Source organism: Protopterus annectens, chromosome 12.part0 (assembly GCF_019279795.1).
Source record: "Protopterus annectens isolate FY-2018-M chromosome 12.part0, PAN1.0, whole genome shotgun sequence".
In the NCBI taxonomy this organism is placed as follows: Eukaryota; Metazoa; Chordata; order Ceratodontiformes; family Protopteridae; genus Protopterus; species Protopterus annectens.
Genome location: NC_056746.1, coordinates 1,474,920,434 through 1,474,943,796, shown reverse-complemented (window position 1 = coordinate 1,474,943,796; position 23,363 = coordinate 1,474,920,434).

Below are 23,363 nucleotides of genomic sequence, written 5' to 3'. Positions count from 1 at the left end.
TAACAAACAACACCATCCCAAATTAGTTGTAACAGCATGCATTAGTATTCCCATTAACCAATCACTCATGAATTCCAAACGTTGAACAGCAATCATAACACATGCATATTTAGAACAACAGTGGACATTCCAACAGCATGCAGGGTTGATTGGTGGCAACGGGCCATCAGGTTTGGATATGTGAACAGGGCACATGCATCAACGTACATGCAGATATGTATAAACCAACAGGACAAATGTCAATATGAATTAATTGTGAATAGACATACCCAGTTTGGTGTGGAATTGCATCATTTGTGAACATAACATAGGATGGTAAAATATTACATTAACAACTTAAAATACCTGTATGTATACTGTACATTACTACCAGCTGCAGATATATATCCCCTACATGTATTAGTACAGTTCCCTGTATGTAACCTTAGAAATGTTGGTGATGGAGATGTTACTGCTACATTAATATACATTCCATTTGTATTCATATATGTTCATATCTGGCTGTGTTCAGGTAAAGTATCCTGCTACATTTGAACAGTTACATACAGTTCTAGCAACACACTGACATTTGTGGGATCACAAGCACAAGCTGCTCATGTACCGGATTAACATGTACATACTATACATGAAACAGTTGAGGACTATAAATATTCCTCTGAGATACTGTCATTCCCATCAGCCAGTTTATATGGGCCTAGTCAACTGTGGATGTTCAGCATTTCATACATCCATACTATCTCCATAATGCAAGGGGACAACAACATATCCAAAATGTGGGACAGACACAGTCCAGGTATTGTACTTTATTAAAAACATTTCACTCTTTGGTCGTGGCTGTCTCATTCATTTCATTATCTAGTGCATGCAGTATACCTTTATTCCAGACTTCTTACACCTTTATTGGTAGCTTCAAACTCTTTCTCACACTTTCTCACTTATTTTATATTTACATTTCAGGATGGTACTTAATTCCAGGCTTTATTAACATTTATTACTGGCTTACAACAATCCTTTCCAGCTGACTCACTTATTTCATATGACAGTATATACAAGGATGTATTCAGGACTTGTCTGTCCTTTATTGATGGATTAGAACACTCATTTTCAGGCTGAAGCATAATAAATACATAATAAATCGTGGTATAATATAATATATAATGTATATTATGTTTATTATGTATATTAATAGTACAACTGAATTTTTGCAATTTACATATCAAACTGGCAAGGAAGGAATCCCATATTTGGACACCTATATTAGTAAAGGAGTAGGTGGATTTTCTTCTGAACTATACAGGAAACCTACGTTCTCGAATGATTATATTCAATTTGGTAGCAGCCATCCCCCACACATATTTAAAAATGTTGTGAAGGGGCAGTGTATTCGAGCAGCTCGGATGTCATCTACAAGGGAAGTAATGGTGAATGAATTAAACCATATATATAAGATGTTTTTAGATCGTGAATATCCAAAAAGGCTGCTAGATGATGTGGTTGAATATGTTAAAAATCAATGGGGTATAAAATATTCCCCACTCTTAGGGAAAGTAAGATCTAACAACAAGGAAGTAGGAAAATTCGAGAATAGGAAGGTATGTGTAATCATGTTTAATGCGTATACTAACTTGGTTAAAGAGATTTTACGCAAACATTGGGAATTATTCACCAGTACTGAGACGATTGGTCCGATAGTAGGCAATAATCCGGTGTGTGTATTGAAAACCTCAAAAAATATAAAGAAAATACTAGAAAGTGGATCATATAAAAATAACACCAGCAATAATAAAAGGGGTACTGGCAAATGCGGTACATGTCGACAGTGTAAATATATAAATGAGAATAAGATCATTTATTTACATAATAGTATCAAAAGCAAGTGTAGATGCCTAGTAGGGAATTGTAATACACAGAGGGTGGTGTATCTTGCTACATGTACCTGTTGTTCAGTATATTATGTAGGAAAGACCGAAAGAAGGTTAAAAACACGTATCTACGAACATATATATAAAATTGAAAAGGGCGACACAAAAAACGCCCTTAGCAAACATGTGATAGATAAGGGGAAAGAGCACACATTTAAGTTTGCTATTATAGATAAAGTAGAGATGTCATTGGATATGGGTAATTGGAAAGCATACCTTAGTCTACTGGAAAGTAAGTGGCAGATCATTCTTGACGCCACAACATATCCAGGTATTAATGAATATATTAGTTTAAAACCTTTTTTAATAATGAATTAAGAACTGTTAGATTTTTGATTTCTGTATTTAGTTAGTAGTTTTTATAAAGTACACTTACACTTTACATTTTTATTTTTTAATATTGGTTAAATAATGTATATATATATATATATATATATATATATATATATATATATATATATATATATATAGTTATTGTATTCCATCATGCATTCCATCATGCTTTTGACATCTATTGTTTAATGATGGATTTAGATATGTATGTGTTTTTTATTATTATTCTTGTCACAATATATTATATTTATACATTTAGGTTAAATCAAATCAATTTTATGTAGTAGGTATTTAGGTATCATATTCAGACATACAATTGGTATGTATGAATTTTTTAGCATACAGTGTTTCATTACTATTGATGAACATATAGAATATATTGTATATATTTATTATTAAATTTATATATTTGGAGACATTAATATTGTTATATATATGTATAGTTTTATAATATATATGCTATTTGGTTAGTATATTCATTAATTAGCAATTACAAGTTTTTTGGCGCCAAATTCTGGTATAAATTGAGCTTGTTATGTGAAATAAATTGGTTCTGAGGAAGTCTGTTGTCATCAGATGAAAGCGCTTAACCAGTTTGCCAGTATTGTCGTTGTTGTAAACAGTTGGACAAAATAAACATTTTAATATTAGATATCAGTGTTTGCACATCTGTTCGAGCTACGTGGATTGGTGCCTGTTATTTGAATTTCGTGGTTCACTTTTATTTCACCTTCTTATTTTACCTTTATCACTGGGTTACAACACTGAACTCTTTTACAGGCTGTCTCACTTATATTCTATAATAATACCAGCTGAATAATTACTAACCTGCCTGGTGGCACAGCCTTAACAGCCTATCAGCATAGGCTTGCCGATTCACGGAACGAACACCTGCAGCTGTAATATAAATGAAGGGATATTGGAACATACATATACATACTATAGGCTAGGATAGCATTTCTTACATACTTAATTACATGGATACTTACTCAGCAGTGGGGCGTTGGGCATATGACGGGCCTCCTGGATCCATTGGTTCAGTTGGTCATCCTTTCTACATTTCAGGTCTGCATGGTGGTGACGGACCTGCTCACCAGTTCTGGGAATGCCTGTGGCACTGGTAAGATCATGTGCCAGCTGGTTCCATGCCTCTGCCTTGTACGCTCCCCATTGAACCTGGCCCTGTATGAGTTGGCCTTCATCTTGGTGGACTAGGAGACAAACCATATATTTAGACTCCTCAATGTCCCACCTTTGCACTCTAAAGCAATTACCTTCTCCGACGTCAGCCATCCTGACTGTAAGTGGGTACCGCAATCAGTTATGGTGAGTATTCCCGCCTATGGGACTTAAATATGCCACATTTCCCACGCTTTTTTGTGATTGGCTGTTTTTGAGAATTCTAAGCTGACTGCAGACCTGCTTAGTAATGGTTAATCTACCATTTCTATGTATATGTATGCTAATAGTGGCTGCTTCTCCTAAGCTGTCATGGCTTAGTAGTTCTGTGGTTTGATTATGATACACAGAGCCCTGGGTTCGAACCTTGTCACTCTTATTTTAATACTGTCTAGACAGGCTAGGGGGTGTGGCTGCATTTAAGCAACCTAGCTCTATGTTGCTCCCCGGTGCCCTGGTTGGCACAGCGCGCACGTCCGCGCAAACACATTGCGCTGGGTAAAGCGCTTTTCACCTTTGGGCAACTCTATTGCGCTGGGTAAAGCGCTATTACACTATAAGCAACTCTGTTTAGCTAGGTGAAGCGCTATTAAACTATGGGCAACTCTGTTTAACTGCATACAGCGCTAGTAAACTATGGGCACCTCTGTTTAGATGGATATAGCGCTATTCAACTATGGGCACCTCTGTTTAGCTGTGTAAAATATTGCTTAATGGCAGGCTATTATATATCTGGGTCTTTTCAAAATATATATTTTGTTCACTGATACATTGGCCATGTCATTGCTTTTAATAACATTTTAATCATATTTGTCTGGTATTATTTCAAATACTGATTTAAAGCATAAATAAGAAGGGGAATGCTGGGAATCGAACCGTGAACGCCTTCTCTTTGTGCATATGCTCTACCATTACACTATTGTGATTTTGATTAATTTGCATAAGTAGTTCTTATATGCTCTTCAATGTCACAATTGCTAACTGTGGTTAAGCAATGGGCACACCCACGCAAACAAGCGCAACTACGGGCAGCTATATTGTGGATTTAAAAAATATATATTTATTTGTTACATTTTATAACTGTGATGGGGGTTTACAGTGTCAGGGAGTGTGGTGTTGGGTGCAAGTACATTTGCGCGAACTCACTCTTGTCTGTTGACACTATGCTTTTTAAAACCTTGCAGGGGCACAAACTTTTAGACTGCTCGGCAGTCGGACACGCCCCCTGCTTGCCTACTCAGTCCATGTAAGAGTTACGGATGAGTTAGCGTGCCCTCTTGAATATTCATGGCACGCTGATGTCATACCGTTCAACTGCCGCCTCCGAGTAAGACATATTAAGTCTTACACAGTGGTTTTGTGAATCCGGCCCAGCATCTATTAAAACACGTGTTACTTGCTCATTATTGATCTATGCACGCCTCCATGCACCACTGCTCACCTTCGCATAAATAAGGTAAGCATATGCAAGATTAATATTTCCTCGGTTCTTGGGATATCACACAAACATGGCCCACAAAAAGTGAAAAAAAAGACTGCACATCCTGGAGTTGGTCCCAGGACCATCTATATTTCATCCCTAGCACATACATTTGCTGCCATGGGAATAGTTACATAATAACACAGAGAAACATGCAATTCATTCTTTTGTTTTTTGTCATTATGCTAAGGGTCGCATTGCACAAACAAGGACGAAAATTAAAAAATAAATTTTAAATTGATGTGGACAGATCAGATACATTTTAATGACCAGTAAAGAGGATGGCACAGAGCTTAGGAATTGTGCACTGCTTACGTGCACTTTCATCCTTTACAGCTCTTCATGTTTACCTCTGGAAGTGTAACATGACACATACACACCTGATGTCAGCATTAACTGTTGCCATGCATTCAACATGAATACTGTAGAAGTGACTACACAAAGTGAACATCCCTACAATGTTACTCTTTTTTCAGATTCAACAATTCTAATGAGTTTTGACCTCATTTGCATCTTCTCCAGGCTGACAGCCCAGATACTTCACAATTAGTAATGGTATAGGTAAGAAAACTGCACAGGAGCCCAGTGCTGTAAGAAATGAATACTATAATCCATCAGCTACAGTCTGCATATGCAAAATTACTGTATAATACTCTGTTTCATGGAGGTTTACACATTTTAGCAGACTGCATTACTTACAAGTATAGTCTTCATTTGCGGGTGGGGGAGCGAGATGCATTTATGTAACAGCACTTAAAAAGGAATTATTATGAGTGTTACACTAATTTTCTATCATCGACCCTATGTATTTAAGTCAGAATATGTGTGGTGTTACATGTTAAGGGCAGTTCTGTGCAAATGTAAGAACTTTTACTTGCTTTTCTTTCCATGTAGACTCCTTTCTGTGGCTGTATTTTGAAAATTTTGGAATACGTGGCCAACACAGACACAAAGTCTACACGGTCGCTTTAGAGGTTGCTGAATCACTCCACCATGTTGATTTGCTTCATTAGCATGAAATTCAGCTACTTATGCTGTAATTTGCATGCCATGAAAATTTCTGTACTTGTGCGTGATACTACCTGGAGTTTACTGAATCTAAAAGTTTTCACGTCCATGTACACATCTTGCTGTAGTTCATACATGGTAAAAATTATCATGTGAGCTTTACTGAATCCCCTTTACAGACTGCAGAGAGGACAATCCAGAGCTTATCTAAACAATCGTATCTTGGTTTTTGATTTATGGTGAAGCTGACTGGTGAGAAAAGTTTTATTTGAATTTATATTTTATTTTTACCATTGATTTTCACTGTTTATAGGAAGGAAGGGATAGCTTGAAGACAAGAATATTTACTTTGATTTATATTTTGTTGTTTTACATTTAATTTTCACTGTTGGTTGTTAGAAAGGTACATGTTTTTAACAGGCAAGCTCTAGTCATCTCACGTGGCCTATTCAGCTATAAATTCACACAGAATGCAGAGAGGAAAATCCAAAGCTTATCTCAACAATCCTACCTTGGTTTGTGATTTATTGTTCTTTACTGTTAAAAAGAAGTACGAAGGGTGCAATACAGTTGGGAGGATGGCCTAATGGTTAAGGTGTTTGCCTTGCAAAACACAAAGTGCAGGGTTTGAGTCTCATAAGAGATAATTGGCTAGGCTTAAAATGGCTCACAAGGGCAGTTAGTCTACAACTAACCTATGAACGAGGGATAGTAAGGAGAAGCTGCTGCGATGTAAAGGAGTTGTAGCTTTTGTCTGACTTTCAGAACTTGTACCATCAGAACTATAACTTCACTGTACTTACTTTAGTATTTACTTGTATATTGCTTATATGATTTTTTTTCCTCATAGAATTTGATTTAAGTTCTCTTAGATTTCTGTGTTTACTGATTTTGATTATGCCTTGCTTTTATAACTTTTTATTAATTTGAAGCTGAGTATGGATTCCTTAAATGAATATGCCATTAATGATTTTCTAAAGCACAAATTTCTTGTACAGTGTAATAAATGCTATGCATATTTAAAGGTAACACCTGATAACACTGGTAATCTTTGTTCCTCATGTAAAAAGTTGGATAATTGCTTACCATTATTAGATGTAAATCTAGATATTTTGATGATGGTTGCTTGGAAAACTCTTATTACATATATTAATGACTGGACTGGTGAGATAAATAATCCTCTGGAGTCAAACTCCATGCAGGTTCTACACAGAGTGTTTTTGCATACATAATATTGCTCATTGCAAGGTATTATGCCATGCATATTAATGATGTAGAGCATGCGTAAGCAAGATTTCCTAGCTTGCGCCATTGTTGCTGGATGCGAAACATGTAACATGAATTCAAGTCATACCTCTCAACCTTTTAGGGCAAGAAATATGGACAAAGACTAAATAATGGAGGGACAAAGGGGTAAAAATAGAGACAGATTTACCATATTGTTCTTATAAATGTGGAAAGATGATAGAATAATAGGATTTGTGTTAGCATGCATTTACTGAAGAATATGAAATATGAAACTGGAATCTATGTCATTATGTATAGAAACAATCTTCAGTGATTTTCCAGAAAACCACACATTTTACAAGGAACAGTCCAAAAATGTGATGCAAACATCTGGCCATTCTGCAAAATTATGGAAAGTTGGAAGTAAGATGCCGATACTACTTCCATGTAAGGTTGCTGGCCAGAAAAAGAAGATTGTCAGGCAGCACGGCAATTGCCTTACCCTTACTTGAGATTTCTCCATTAAATTTGTTTGGGGCACTGCCATAGGTTGTTTTTCTTCATTTAATTTTTTTTGTTTGTTTTATTTTGTAAGGCCAGTGTTTGTGTGATACTCCACTTAGCAAGCATAAACATGTTTGGCTGTGCTCAACTGGTTTGCGCGAAGTACAGCAGTTCACAAACTGGAGGAATAGACTACCCGGGTTGCAGACAGGACCCAGAGAGCCATAAACATAAACCAGATGTATTCAAGTAATACTACTGGCCATCGCGCAAACACTGTAAGCAGCATTGGGCTGTAATTAACAGTGAGAACTTTACAATGATTACTAAAATATGGCATATCATGTCACTAATCCTGTGGCAGCAGGGGTTAAGTGTAGGTGTGGAGTGCAAATGATCCAGGGTTCAATACAAGGTGTGTGAATTTTGGTTTTACTGTTGTGAGACTGCAGATTATAGCAATGAAGTGCAACATACACAACTGTTTTCTCAACCTTTTAGTGGCAATAGCTGTAAGTGTAGGGGAATTGTAGACATGGTCCGTTTGACTAGCACATTTACACAAATTACTGTATACCAAATAATCTTGAAATTGCAATGTTTGCCACTGTTGCACATTGCTTAACATCATGCAAACATAGTGCCCAGCAGTGTTCACCCTTGCCTACCATGTCTGCTGAATGGTAAGCAATGAGTAGCATTTTCAAATGTTGCAAAACCAAAATGTGTGCACTCTCAGTAAGCTCAAGAAGTGTAATTATTGGGAAAACATCAGGATACAAAATGCAATTGGTGGGAAATGCTCATTCACCATTGAGCTTGTGCTGTTGTAGACATGTCTGGTGTTGCTGGTGAGGGATTGCACTTTTGAGTGCAAAGGTGGGGTGTTCAAGAGCCCAAATACTTTATTGGACTCCTAGTTAAGAGATATGGACCCCAGCTGCTGCAATGGGTCTATTCAGGCTCAGAATACAAATCTGAAGCCTGGAATAGTATTGCCAGGGCTTTGACCAGTGCTACAGGTATCCCCCACAATGGTGAGCAATGCAGACATCCCTTTGATGACCTCCAGAGGAAGAAGCAAGATACCCTCAACCATTGGATCAGGAATTTAGTACAGGGGACACCCCATAGATGTGCACGTATCCATTTCATTGAGAAAATGTAAGAGTTAAAAGCTGAATATAGTCAAGTCTTTTATTCATAATGGCACTCTGTTCTGTTTTTTTCACAGTGCCTCAGTGGCGAGCGAGCCTCAAATGTGAGGTCCCATGCCGTTCATTTGTTAAGGATGAGAAAAGCATGTGGTAGGTATGCATCAGACCAGTACTGTTCTAAATAGTAATGTAATAATAATAATTTTAATACTAATTTAGTAGCATTAAAAGTTAAGGATGGCACAGTTGGTATTTAATACAGCTGTATCAAATTAAGCATGCATATCTCAATTGTAAAAGAAAGTATGCATGCCTTAGGCTGTAGCACAAAGCAACAGTTCGACATTCTCAAATAACAGTAAGCATGCATCTATAGACTGTAAAAGGAAAGTATGCATGCAGTAGTCTACATGACAAAAATAACAGTACAGTATTAGAGAATAGTCAGCATTTGTGGAGTCAGAAACCACACTTCCCAAATATATAATACTGTTGGGTTTCATCATTATTGCAATGAAACTTCAAACCTCTATACCAATGGCACAAATGACCTTCTGTAAACTGTACTCAGTATAATTGGAACATGCTTATGTGCAATATATGTACACATCAAGAATTGGTGGCTGCAATCTGTACTATAGTGTGCCTCTGCTATGAACTGGGTAGTCTTAAAAGTAATGCAGAAATTTGTTAGGAGTTTATAGTGTCAAAAGTAAAGATAGCAGAATAGAGTCAAATAATTTTATCAATGCTTTGTATGTCACATATGAAGTTACTAATGTTCTCCTTTTTTATTCTCTTATCCCTACCCTTATCTTTCCTTTTTTATTTATTTACTTATTTATTTTTTGCTACAGCACAGCAAGCTAGGCATATCCTATGGGATCCTCCTGCTCCCACTCTTCCAGATACAGCATCGTTGCACAGCCCATCTGATGTGCAATATGGCAGCACCCCCTCTGCTGCACCTGCACTACCTGGCCCCTCAGGTAATTCTGCCATGGAGGATGGGACTGCTGCTCCCTCTGGCAACAGTGGCAGAGGTGGTGACTTTATCACCTGAGAAGAACTGCCAGCAAAAGGTGCTTAAAATTGTGCACTGCACTGTGGTGCATGCCTATGCCAGATGGAGCACCTGCTCTCTATCCTGGTTCAGAATATCTGTAGGAGAAGCAGATGTCAGGCACTGCAGCCAATGACGCAGTGAGACGACAGTGATGATGGTCCACTGAGTGAGGACTATCTTCTCACTGTCAACCAGCTAGACATGCATGGGACTTTGATTTCTCACCCTTTCCCCAACCATGGTGTTCACCAACCTCTTGTGTCCTTCACAGTCCCTGTCTCTTGCCTCACTTGTCTTGTTTGCTTCCAATTGCTTCCCCACCTACCCAAACATACCTCAGTCAGACATTCCAGTATCCCTTCCCCAACATTCCTGTCTCTCTTTCTAGAAAAATAATGTGTACCTGTCCCAGAAAAAAAAAAGAAAAATGTCCCATAAATAGCTTTTCATTTCGCACACATGTCTTTATGACCCATTTGATTCGGTCCAGATGGCTATACAACATGATTGTATTGTGGTCACCCATTTCTTTTGAGGTGACAGTCCAAATTCAGCTATTATTTTGCATATATGATGTTTTATTGTTGTAGAAATGGATATATATGCCTCCTTCCTACATCCTTCCTGCCCATTCCTGCCCTCCTTTCACTTTGTTCTTCCCCCTGCTTGCTCTCCACTTCACCACTTTCCTGTCTTCCCCATTTCTTTTCTTTAAAGTATTATTGTGCAATGTGAACATCATCCACCGACCAAAAGCAATGGCAAATGGCAGCAATATAAGTAGATATATTTAAAGTATCATATACAGTTGTAAAATTAGTACTTACATCCATATTCGAACCCAGTAATATCTGCCTCCAGCAAGAATGCATTAACACATGCTACCACAAAGTCAGATAGATTACAAATGTATTTTAAACAATCAATAGTAACTGACACAGTTTAGCAAGTGTTTCCCTTTGTAATCCATCATGGTTGCTCCCCATATCACCAGTGTTGTACCTTCCCCATTAATTTTGTATGAAGCTTCATTGCACGATCCCCAGAAATGTTTTATAGAGCATTATTGCGTGATACACATTTATTATTATAAAGCATTAGTCTGCGATGGTATAAGATGGGGCACATCATGCATCATTATTAAGCAACTGTAATACAAAAGTAGTTTAATGTATTAGCTACAGCTGTATTTGAAGTGAATTAATACCTGCAGCCAGAGAGTTAGTTAAGTAGCAGGTGTATTCAACAGCAGTTAAGTCTGCCATTTGCTATTCAGTGTCTAAAATACACATGCCATGCAACTGAGTCTGTAGCACCATCTGTTAATGCATTGCTCCATTCATTTTTGAGGTTGAATGGTACTGGGTTCAAATCCAGATGTATGTAGCAGTTTCCAATACCTTTACTTGTAAAGCCAAATTCTGAAGTTTGATAGCTGCTATGGAGTCTCTAAAGTATGGCAAGATGGTACTGGATTCCAATACAACTGCGTATAACACTTAGAACTGCTTTTTGCTGTAGCTGCAAATTAGTGCATGATGTACACCATCGCACGATTATGTTTTAAAGAAAAGAAATGGGAAAGATAGGAAAATAGTGAAATAGGGAGCAAACAAGGGTAGGAACAAAGTGAAAGGAGGGCAGGAATGTGCAGGAGGGATGTTGGACAGAACCATTCCATCTATTTTTTTAATTTATACAAATCTTTTGGGTTTCTAATACCATGATGGGAATGGACCCCATTCCCAAGTCAAAGTACGATTAAAGTTCATGAAATTAGTATTCTTTCATTCTTTGATATCAGCCAAAAGTGCTTACACAGCACCTGCAATGTGCCCAGTAATGACTCCTGCAATTCATATGGAGTTACATGTGTTGGTAGCATATTTAAATAGGATTGTAGACTCTTATTTTATAAGACCTATTGCTCCTACTACTATTGGAACTATATGGGTATCTTTCTTCCACATTGCTCTCATTTCTGCTTGCATATCCTGATATTTTATGATTTTGTGTCTCTCTGTACAGAGGACACTGTAGTATCTGGGTATGGCAATTTCAATGATCAGTGCTACTTTTGCCTTCTTTTCCTGGGTACTATATCTGGTTTTCTAGCATTTATCTTTTGAACTGTTGGTAATGGGTCATTCCATGTGATGATGTAGACTTCATCATTTTCTATGGTGCTTTGTGGCTCATATTTCCAGTGTTTTTCAGCCACTTCAGTGCCATAATGTTTGCACAATTCCGAGTGCAAGAGTCTCGCCAAATTATTATGCATTTCAGTATACAGTCCTTCTGCCATTAGTATGTCTGAACCAGCAATGAGTTGAGCAACTGTTTCCAATTCTGTTTTACAAAACCTACATTTATCTGTTTCTTCCACATGTTCAATGGACTATGCAAACCAATGTGTACATAGCCCACTATCTTGGGCCACCAATATTAACCTGTCATCTCTTGGTTTAAATTCACCTCTCCTTAACCATTCCTGCTCTCATTCCTGATCAACAAAGTTCGTCCAGAAGTTTTCTATATTTGCAACTATATTTATGCTTTTTGCACATTTCTTGCCTTCTCATCTGCTCCTTCACCTTATATTCTTTATTTTGTTTTCTAGCACATTCAGTTGATGCCTTATTTTTATCTACTTGTGGTTTGATTTCCATTCTTACTTGTTGCCGATATGCCTCTGCTAGCCTAAGCAGGGAAGTTATCTTAGATTTATTCTCCTCATGTTTCAAAACTTTCACTATGTTTGGGTCTTGTGAGGTAAGCAGATATGTGTGAAGTTCCACAATTGCAGATCTATACATGTAATCAATTTTAAGGAGGCCCATCCCTCCTTCAGAATGGGGAATATATAATCTTGGTATGCACTGATTTTTATAAATCATTTGATGAGCATGAAGCAACCTTCTTGTTTTCCTGTCTAATCTTTCAAGCACATTTTGGGTCCAGTCAATCACTCCAAAACTGTAAGTTAGGACAGGAAGAGCAAATTGGTTTATAACTTGGGTTTTGTTCCTAGATGTCAAAGCTGTTTTCAGGAAGTCTTCTGAAGTACTCCTTACTAAGTTTTATTTGCATTTTTTCATGTTTTATTGTTGATCCTTCATTAATTCCCAAATATGTATGCACTCTCTCTTGCTCAAGTTCTTTTATATCACATTCTTGTCCCAAACTGAAGTTTTCTTGATGCTGCAGTTTTCCTGCTTTAAAGGTTGCTTTTGCACATTTATCAAGACCAAATGGTATTCTTATATCATCTAAAAAAGTTTTGACAACTTGCAGTTGTGCTTTTAGTTCCTCATCTGATGAGCTATACAGTTTCAAATCATTGACAAACAGAAGATAAGAAGTCATTCTTCTACAGTAAAAATGTTCAGATGTGCAGAATACTAGCTGAATTTGCAGGGTCAATGCCAGAGAGAGAGGGGTGACCACAACACAATCATGTTCTATAGGCAATTGTACCAAATCAAGTGTGTCAAGATGACACGTGCAAATTTTTTTTTGGGACAGGTGAGAGGGGAATGTTGGGGAAGGGACATAGGTATGTCTAGGACAGGTACATTTGGTAGGTGAGGAAGCAATTGCAGACAGACAGGACATACAAGACAAGACACAGGGACATTGAAGGACATGAACTGGGTTAACACCATGGTTAGGGTGAGGCTGGGGACATTGTAAATCCATGGACATCAAGCTGGGTGACAGCGAGAATCAATTCATCACCTACTGGACTGTCATCACTGTCAACTCATTGCGCTGATGGCTGCAGTATCTGATGTCTGCATGTCCTTGTGTTATTCAGTACAGTGATGGAGAGAAGAGTCTCCATCCAGCATAGGCATGCACATACTGTGTGCTGCACAATCCTATGCACTAACCCTGGCAGTTCATTGTGGGTGATAAGATGACCACCTCTGCCGTTACTTCCAGAGGGAAACACTGGCCTATCCTGCAGACCAGAACTACCTGAGGGGTCAGTAAGTGCAGGGACAGCAAAGGAGGTGCTACCAGGTTGCGTTCCAGATGTGCTGGGCTTTGGTGACATAGCTTGTGAAGTGGGGATAGACGGAGCCTGTGAAGGAGGCCTACAGTGCTGTGCTGTGGGAAAAAAAAAATCAAAAAATAAAAAAAATTAGAAAAAAAAAGTGAGAGAAGATAAGAGTTCGGGTGAGAGAAAAACAAGGGCGAACATTAGCCACTTCATATATGACATACAATACATTGATACAATTATTTGACTCTCTTCTGTTATCTTTGCTTTTAAGACTACCAACCTCTTTTTTACTGGTAAGGTCACCCATCTCATAACAAATGCACACTATACTACAGATTGCAGCAAGTAATCTTTGCTGTGTACATATATTGCACATATGGCTGTTCCAATTATACCGATTACAGTTTACAGCCAGCCATTGGTGCCACTGCTTTTGAGCTCTGACTTTATATTGCAATATAGATGAAAACTTAAGAGTACTGATTTTTGTGAAGTGTGGGTTTTGAACCCACAACCTCTGACTACTCTCTAATAGTGAACTGTTGTTTTGGCCTCCAGACTAATGCATACATACATTCCTGTTACAGTTGAGAGATGAATATTCAATTTGATACAACTGTATAATAAACTAGTAAAGGTGTCTTTACGTTTAATGCTAAAATAACAGTACTGTTCAGATGCATACATACCACAAGCTTCTCGCATCCATGCCAATCTAGAGGCATGGGTTCGCACATTTAGTTCTCGGTCTGTTATGGCTGTGGATAAAACAGAACAGAACACCATTATGAATACCAATCCTGTCTTTGGCTGCTTGCCAATTATAGTAGATGATATCAGCAGTGCATGCTGGTGAGATGTTGGGATGCCTGCCTAAAATGGATGTGTAGGGAGGTGCAAGTATCAACATACTGCCATTTTATAGGATTGGGGAGGTAACTGCAGGATACACACTTACTCTTCTGGCTAGACACACACACACACACACACACACACACACACACACACACACACACACACACACACACACACACACACACACACACACACTTGACTGCAGTGATAACAGAACCCCTACCTCTCTAAATACACAGACTACAGAACTCAGTACATTGTGCAAGCTCCAAAGCACAAGTTTGACTTTTGCATGGCTGCAGGTGAACTTATAGTAGATGACATCAGCAGGCCATGTGGGGAACTCAGGTTGGGAGGCCTGCATAGCCACATAGATTTATAGGTTCATATGAATCCGATAACCAGCGTTAGGGTGTGTAGAAGCCTAGCTGTGTAGAATCATAAGTTCCCTTACTGAGTATAGTTGGATGTTTGAGTTTAGCAGAGCAAGATTGTCAGCACCACCGACTGGCCCTGTCCATGAGGGAGCACACATTATATATTACACTTTGCAGTGTGGTTGATATATGACAGTATTGACACCTGAGTTGTACTGCTTGAGGAGGACAGCACATGTATGTATTAAGAATATCGAGCATACACTTAGAACATGCTCTCAGTTTGCAATGTTTCCACATGTACTTTTATGTCATACAAAAGAAATGAGCAATAAACACCAATAAGAAAACATGATCTATCTTCTTCTTTCGGCTTTTTCCCGGTTAGGGGTCGCCACAGTGGATCACCTTGTCCGCACATTGAATGGCAGTGGAGTTTTACAGTGTCGAGTTGCCAGCCCGGCGCCCAACCTTCCACAGAAGGCACACTCACACACACACCTAGGGCCAATTTAGAGTGTCCAATCCACCTGCAGCATGTCTTTGGGATGTGGGAGGAAACCGGAGCACCCAGAGGAAACCCACGCGACCACAGGGAGGACATGCAGACTCCACACAGAAGGCACCCCAGCCGAGGATCGAACCGGAGAACCTCTTGCTGTGAGGTGGCAATGCTAACCACTGCACCACTGTGGCCGCCCAATAAGAAAACATGATCTATACAGTTCCATAATGCAGTGACCAGTGGATTTGTGAGATGGTTAACAAAGTGTACCTCGTTTTCATGAAACCTGCTCTAAATCAAGTACATATTAATGTCTGAACAGTCATTTTGACCATTTATTACAAAACGTGCATGAAATGTTTATAAAATTTTATGTTCCAAAATTGGAACAATTAGCATGAATGGTTACATGAATTCAGAATATAAAGAAAACTATGGGCAGAAAAGTTAACATACATTTTATAAGTTTATTTCATGTGAAAGTCTCTGAAACATGTTTCTTGCAGGTTAACTATGCACTTGCCACACATTTTTGCTGTGTTCTTCTTACAGGCTGCACATCTATTTTGTTTTCTGGAGGAATAATCCAATATTCTGTGCCATCTTTTCTCACTTGCTGGGGCACTCTGCTCCTAAGCATTTTTGAGCTTTTTGGTCTTTCAGTGCTGGAAACCTCAGTGCCATACTTCTGTAAATATACAGCAACAACCTTCCTTCTGAAGCCAAGATAATCCAAAGTTTCAGCATCTGATACTTCCACTTTTGATTTAGCTGCCAGGCGTTATGCATACCAGTGTCAAGGACAAAAAGGAAAACAGGCCAACACCACCACTTTGTTGACCTTATTCCAACGCTATAATTGTCATGATCCATTCTATCAACTCCTCCCATCTACATCTTGTACTTCTTTGCAGTGTTTGGTTGAAGAATGTTATTTTGCATTTCTGGGTGGAGATCCATCATTGGGCAGACACAAGTGACTCTACAGGGTCAACACTTGTAATCATTATGACAAGTTGATTATCATTCCAAGCGACTACCAATGAACTGAAATTTCTGTCTAACAGGAATTCATGTACTCCTCATTCCTTGAAACTCTTCTTCTGCATGATTGGACAGCTCTCAATCCTATTAGTCATTACAGTTCCATTGTAGCCATAACTCATGGAAGAAAGTTATCTCAGTAAATTCAGGGAGCTGGAGAACCTGTCAGCATAGAACTAGAAAAGTGCTTTTGCTTGTAAAATAGAAACCAACTTCAGTACAACTGATGCATCTAGTCCAAGTTCCAGATTCTAAGGAGCCACTGAGACACCCTGATATGGGTCAAATTAGATCAAATATCCCAGTCTGTCACAGAGACACCAAAAGTTATACCCAAATAGTATGTTTTTTTCTTTTAGGAACTGCTTGGCACCATGTCTTCCAAAATATGGAGCCATGTTTTTATCAATTGACAAATGCTGCTCTAGAATATCATATTTCCTGTAATAATCATTCAACATAGTCATAAGCTGTTGCATCTTTGCTAATTTGTCTCTGGTTTTCAATTTGTTGTTGTCAGCACAAAGAAAATATGACTTCATAATTTCAAAGCGGTTATGCCTCATAGAGTTTGCAACAGCTGGAATAAAAGTTTCTGCATCAACATCCCACATAATATGCCAGCATGGCAAATCCAGATATCCATAAAGAAGCAAGATAGCCAGAAAACAGCATAATTCACCTGGGTCTGTTTCAAAACTGGGATCACCTTTTACTGTTTGTCCATAAAGGATTAGCATCTCCACCAAGTAGTTGCATATCTCTTCATTGAAGTATAATTCAGAAAGGGGAAACTGGATCAATATCTCTTGGGAACCACTGGTTTTCTAAATCAAAATTTGGAAAATCAGGTATCAGGTCTTTTTTCACCCAGCATGCTTGTCCCCCAGATGGTGTAATGACTGTTTCCTCTTAAGATAAAGAAGAGGAACCCTGTATGGTTGATCTAGACTTCCTCTGTTGTGTGTTTCTTATGTTTGGTCCTCATCACAATGTAAGGAAATGGTTCTTTTGTACTGTCTGCTTGTAGTGGGCTTAGTTTTTCTCTTCCATTGTCATGGCTGGATCCTTTGAGTTTTTCCTTGGTGCACTTGGTTCTGCTTTGTGACTCACATGTTGCACTTGGTTGTAGCATTATGGAACTCTTACCCTCCTCTATTTGCTGTTGATTTTTAGAATTCCCTTCCTCTTCAGCAGGATGTGAAGATTCTTCATTGCCATCCACTATATCACCCACATAGCATGTTTGTCCATTCTGTGTAATTACAGCATGGCCATGGGCACTGAGTTGAGTGCCACTGAAATTGTTGATGTTCCAGATCTCTCTTCATCTATGTTTTCTTCTTCTGATTCATTTCCATCATCCAGTGGCTCAATGTATATATCTGCATGGAAAAATCTTCTTCTTCTAATATGTCAGGCACTTCCTTGATGGTATAGTGCCTGAAATAAAGATGCGCACATATAATTATATCTTATAGACACCGATTGTGCTGAAATAATAGAAAAGAGCATGATGCTAAGTGTACTTGCCATTCCTCATATTATAGGTTTGGATTATTGCAGTTTAGAACAAAGGCATCTAATATAGGCCTATATACCACTGGGAGGGTAGCCCAGAACTGATTAGGCAAATATGATGCATCTTCCACTGTCTCCGGTTTCAGATTTCAAAACCAGAAACTCGAAACATTGTGGGCCATGCCCTTTACCCATTCATTCCCAGTGTTCCATTTTTGAAAAATGTGCAAAAATGCTGTATAAAGACAATGGCCCCACATGAAAACATTTTAGATGCAGAAGTACATTACTACAAGAGTAAAGTATAACACCCAATACTAAACTTTCTCCTCAACAACAAACAGTAAAACAATCCACTTACCTAACATGTGGCATTTTTGCACACTCTGAAAAATTACTAGATTTTGTAATAAAGTAAGTTTTTTTCCCTTGTAACCACAAGCTAATCAATGCAACTTTCCCAACACAGCTAAACACAGTAAGGTGAAGGCTAAATAATAAATTTGGACTTCTTGTGTGTCATGGTTAATGTTAACCCCAAAAAAATCAGAATTTTCCATTTTTGGAACACTGGGCAGTAACAGGGTACACACATGTGAGTTACACCTGTTTGAGTGTAGGTAAGCGGTGTGCAAATGCGAGCCACATTGCTAAAGTCTGCCAAGCAGAATGCAACAATGGCAAACAATTGTATGTATAGGCAGTTGTGTATGTGTTTTTCAAAAAACTTAAAGCCATGCTGGTCAAGATAGCAGGAATACATTTATGGAACTATAGTGCACAGTATATCCACACTCGTACATTTTGTCATAAATGTAATAATACATAGATTACTCTATTAGTAAAAGTAATATTGTATGCAACATGCAGTATTTGAACCCAGGACCATGTATACTGCAGTCCTACACTTACACCTGTTGTCACAAGAATATTGAGGAAACAGTTGTCTATGTTGCACTTCATTGTTGTAAACTGCAATGTCACAGCAGTAAAACAAAGTTTGCACACTCTGTACTAGAACCCAGTACCATCCGTACTCCAGGCTGGGTTTTCATGATGGCCAAGGACATTAATGAAATATATGCAGTTTCTATTTTTGTCTGTCTGCTTCCTAGGTGGTCTGCTGTACTTAGCTCAAACCAGATAAACACAGCCATTCCCTGCTTCCACTGTTTGTGCTATATGACACATCACTCAAAAATTGCAATTAAAAATGAGATGAATAAAAGAAAAAAAACTTAGTAATGGGCACATATCAGTAAAATAAATATCTGCTGTCACATGTTAAGGAACTTTCTGCACAACTCCACCATTATTTACTTAATTACTGCATCAAGTTAAGATATACAAGTATATGCCATAATATTATTAAAAAATTAATTCTAGGTTCAGGACTTATTTTGCAAATGCAGCAGTTGACACACTTTTATTTCAGGCCTAAAATTTCCTTGTCTCTGCTCCCAAGGTATTGAAGTTGTTGTTGTTTGTCTTTTGGCTTTTTCCCGGTAAGGGGTCACCATAGCGAAACTCCGGTCCGCTAATGATTGGCAGATTTTTTATGAAACACCAAGGTGCCAACTTGATGCCCAACCTTCAACGAAGGCATGCCCATTAAGCAAGCATGTCTTTCGAACACTACCCAACCACGGGGAGGACATGCGTAGGCTACATGGATGATTTATAGCTTGTTGAATAGCTCCACCATACTGAAAATGACCCAATTATGCTATAATTTGCACCTATAAAAAACATCTGCTGCTTTACTGAATATATAAACTCCGATGGTTCTCATTAGTGTGCGATGCACACCTACATGCTGCATGCATACCGACAATTAAATAATGTAAACACAACTGATCTTGTTATTACATTTCTCTGTGCCTGTGATATCAAAAAAACATGCAGCTCAAAAAGTGAAGGAAAGGTTTGCAAACCCTGTATTAGAACCCATGACCTTCTATATTCTAGCCCTACATAAACACACAAGAATAAGAATGTGACAAGTATTGAGAAACCAGCCATTCCTTCCTCCATTTCCCGTGGTTGTGCTAAAGTGCCGCATCATGCAAACAAGGACAAAATTTAAAAAATAAATTTTAACATAAAGTGGATAGAGATGATACATTTTAACAAACAATAAAAATGATGAAACAGAATGTGTGAATTATGTACTGCTTACATGCACATTTACACTCACAGACCTACATGTACACCTCTGTAAGTGTAACCTGACACACACCCCTGATGTCATCATTCACTGTTGCCATGCATTGAACATGAACACTGTGGAAGTGCCCAAACAAAGTGAACATCCCTACATGGTAAGAATTTTTTGTGATTCAGCAATTCTAATGAATTTTGACCTCACATGCATCTTCACTGTGCTGATATCCCTGAATCTACATGGTTGGTAACTGTGTAAGCAGAGAAACTGAAAGGGACCCCAATGTTGCACATTCAAGTGAGAGTATTACTTTGGTATATATCTGCACAGAGAAATGTAGGTTTTGATACAATCTGCCTATATTCTGTCAGATACAAAATGCATATGCTTCCATGACAGTATGAATAGTATGTTTCATGGGGTTTACATTAGGTACAAGTACATTCTTCATTTTTAGGTGGGGAATTTATGCATTTATGTCATGGCACTTAAAAGGAACTGTTGCAATTATTAATCTAATTTCCTAGTATCCACCATGTCTGATAATGTCATAATGTGTGTGGCCTTACATGTTACACTCAGTTCTATACCAATCTACAGACTTTTAAGTCTTGGTCTTTTTTTCCATGTGGATTGCTTTTGGTGGCTGTATTTGAAAAACTTTCAAATACATGGGCAACATGAGCGCAGAGTCTACACAGTTGCTTTACAGCTTGCTGAATCCTTCCACTGTATTGATTTGCTTCTTTAGCATACATTTCAGCTACTTATGCTGTAATTTTTATGTCACAGATGTTTCTGTGTTTGTGTGCGAGTGAGCTCTGCTACGTGGAGTTTACTGAGTCTAAAACTGTTTGTGGCTGTGTGTGTGTATTGTGACACATTGAGCACATGGTCAAAATTGACCGTGCAGGCTTTAGTGAATCCCTGCCCCCCAATCTTAGGCAAAGAGCAAATAGAACACATTTAGGAAATGATGTGTCTATGGTCTGTAAAGATCATTCATCCCCTATGAAACAAGATGATGTCCCTTACAACTTTGGAATTCTGGATGCAAGTATTCTGCAATCTGAGGACTTAGAGTGTTTAGAAGGAAACAACAAAGAAAGAAAGGAAGAAGTTTACAGCAGATAACAAGGCAGAAAAAGAAACCGATACATTTCTGCAAAGAAAATATGTACTAAAAAGAACACTTCTTTGTTATGTAACACACAGATTATAGTCTGCAGAAAATGCATTATTTTTCCAAAAGAGAAGTTAGAAAAAAAGAGGCAAGGGGCAAGTGAAAATGAAGAAATGACAATTGAATGTGGAAGGATTGAAAAATATTACTGTAAGGAAAAAGAAGAGAAAGACAAAGCCAGCTAGATGTGAATTGTATGCTTGCAAATTTAATATGCCAAGAAAACAATGGGATTAATAAGACTAATGGTAATGAAGATCACTCCTTTGTATCACTTGATAGAGGCGATATTAATTACTGTATTAGAAGAAGAAGATTCTTCTGATCTGATCAGAAAACATATTCTTGTAATTGGAGATTCTATTATTAGAGGAACTCATATTTACATTTTCACAGAAGATACTGAACATTGAATAGTGCTTTGCTTGCCAGGAGCAAAAACAGAAGATGTGAGACAAAACTTGAAATGCATTATTGTAAGGAAGTATAAATCTGTTTTTATTCATGTCAGTATAACTTATCTCATCTGAAAGGACTCTCTGACTGTTAGTAGGGAACTTACAGCCCTCTGAGATAGCATAACTTGTACTGGTGTTAAGACATATTTTTCACAAATCACATATAGAAAGGATAGTCAGGTCACCATGAAGGAAAATATTTTTGGGGTAAAATGGAAATGTGTAGAGCATCCAAGCCTAGTTTTCGGCACACATGTGCTCAGCCAGGATGGTGTGCATTTGTCAGGACCAGGGAAGAGAATTTTTGCAGCAGATGTTTTGCAATATTTGACAAACACTAGGGATGATTTTTGGCAGGTCTAAAATGTATGAGTTCACAGATAGTAACATTTGATGCATCTCTGATGGCTGTTAATGTTAGGAGCATTAATAATAAAGTTTTTTTTATTGGAAAATGTGTTATATTTCCACAAAATTGATGTTGTTATTGTTTGTGAAACATGGTTAAAAAACAATGACTGTAAAGCAGTTCTGCCAGGGTATAAATGTTTTACTGTAACAGACAGTCTAGCAAAAATATTAGTTGGAAGTGTTATGATAGGGATTAAAGATTGTTATGAAACCTGTGGTTATTACATATTTAGTGATAACACCAATACTATAGACTATGCAACTGTGACAATAAAGACAACCCTGGAACATATAACAATTGCTGGCATGTATAGACCACCAAATTCAACACTGATGACCTAGAGAAATTCATACATTTCCTGCATGAAACATAGGAGGGAAGAATATTAGCTGGGGACTTAAATTTACCAGAACCAGATTGGAATAATATTGATTCAACAAAATTAGTAAGGAAATTATTCACAATGTATGTTCAGGAACAAGAATTGCTTCAGATTGTAAAAAGACCTACCAGGGAATGGAACATACTAGACATTCTCCAGGATTCAATAAAATCCATGTAGGCTCCATGAGGAGCCAACAAGGAGTGTATCCATGTACACGGCCATGGTTCCTCATCGGCAGCATTCCATACATATTAATGATGGCATGCTACCAAGGGAGATCAAAGCAAAACAGATATTGAATCCATGTAAGACTGCTTTTACAGACTGTCCCTTAAATCTGGACTGTCCAGAAAAATTCTGGACAGTTGGTATGCATGGCACAATATCTTTCAGCCATTTAACCTGAACTGAAAGGTGTAGCAGACATTTTATTTCATTAAATTGCAATTTTATTATTATTTTTTTTTTTACATCTATCTGCTTGTTTGTGAGGTGCAGCACAATACGTAACTATGCTCAGAGCTTAGTTTTGCACAAATATACATCAGACACTTGCTAGACATCTAAAAATAAA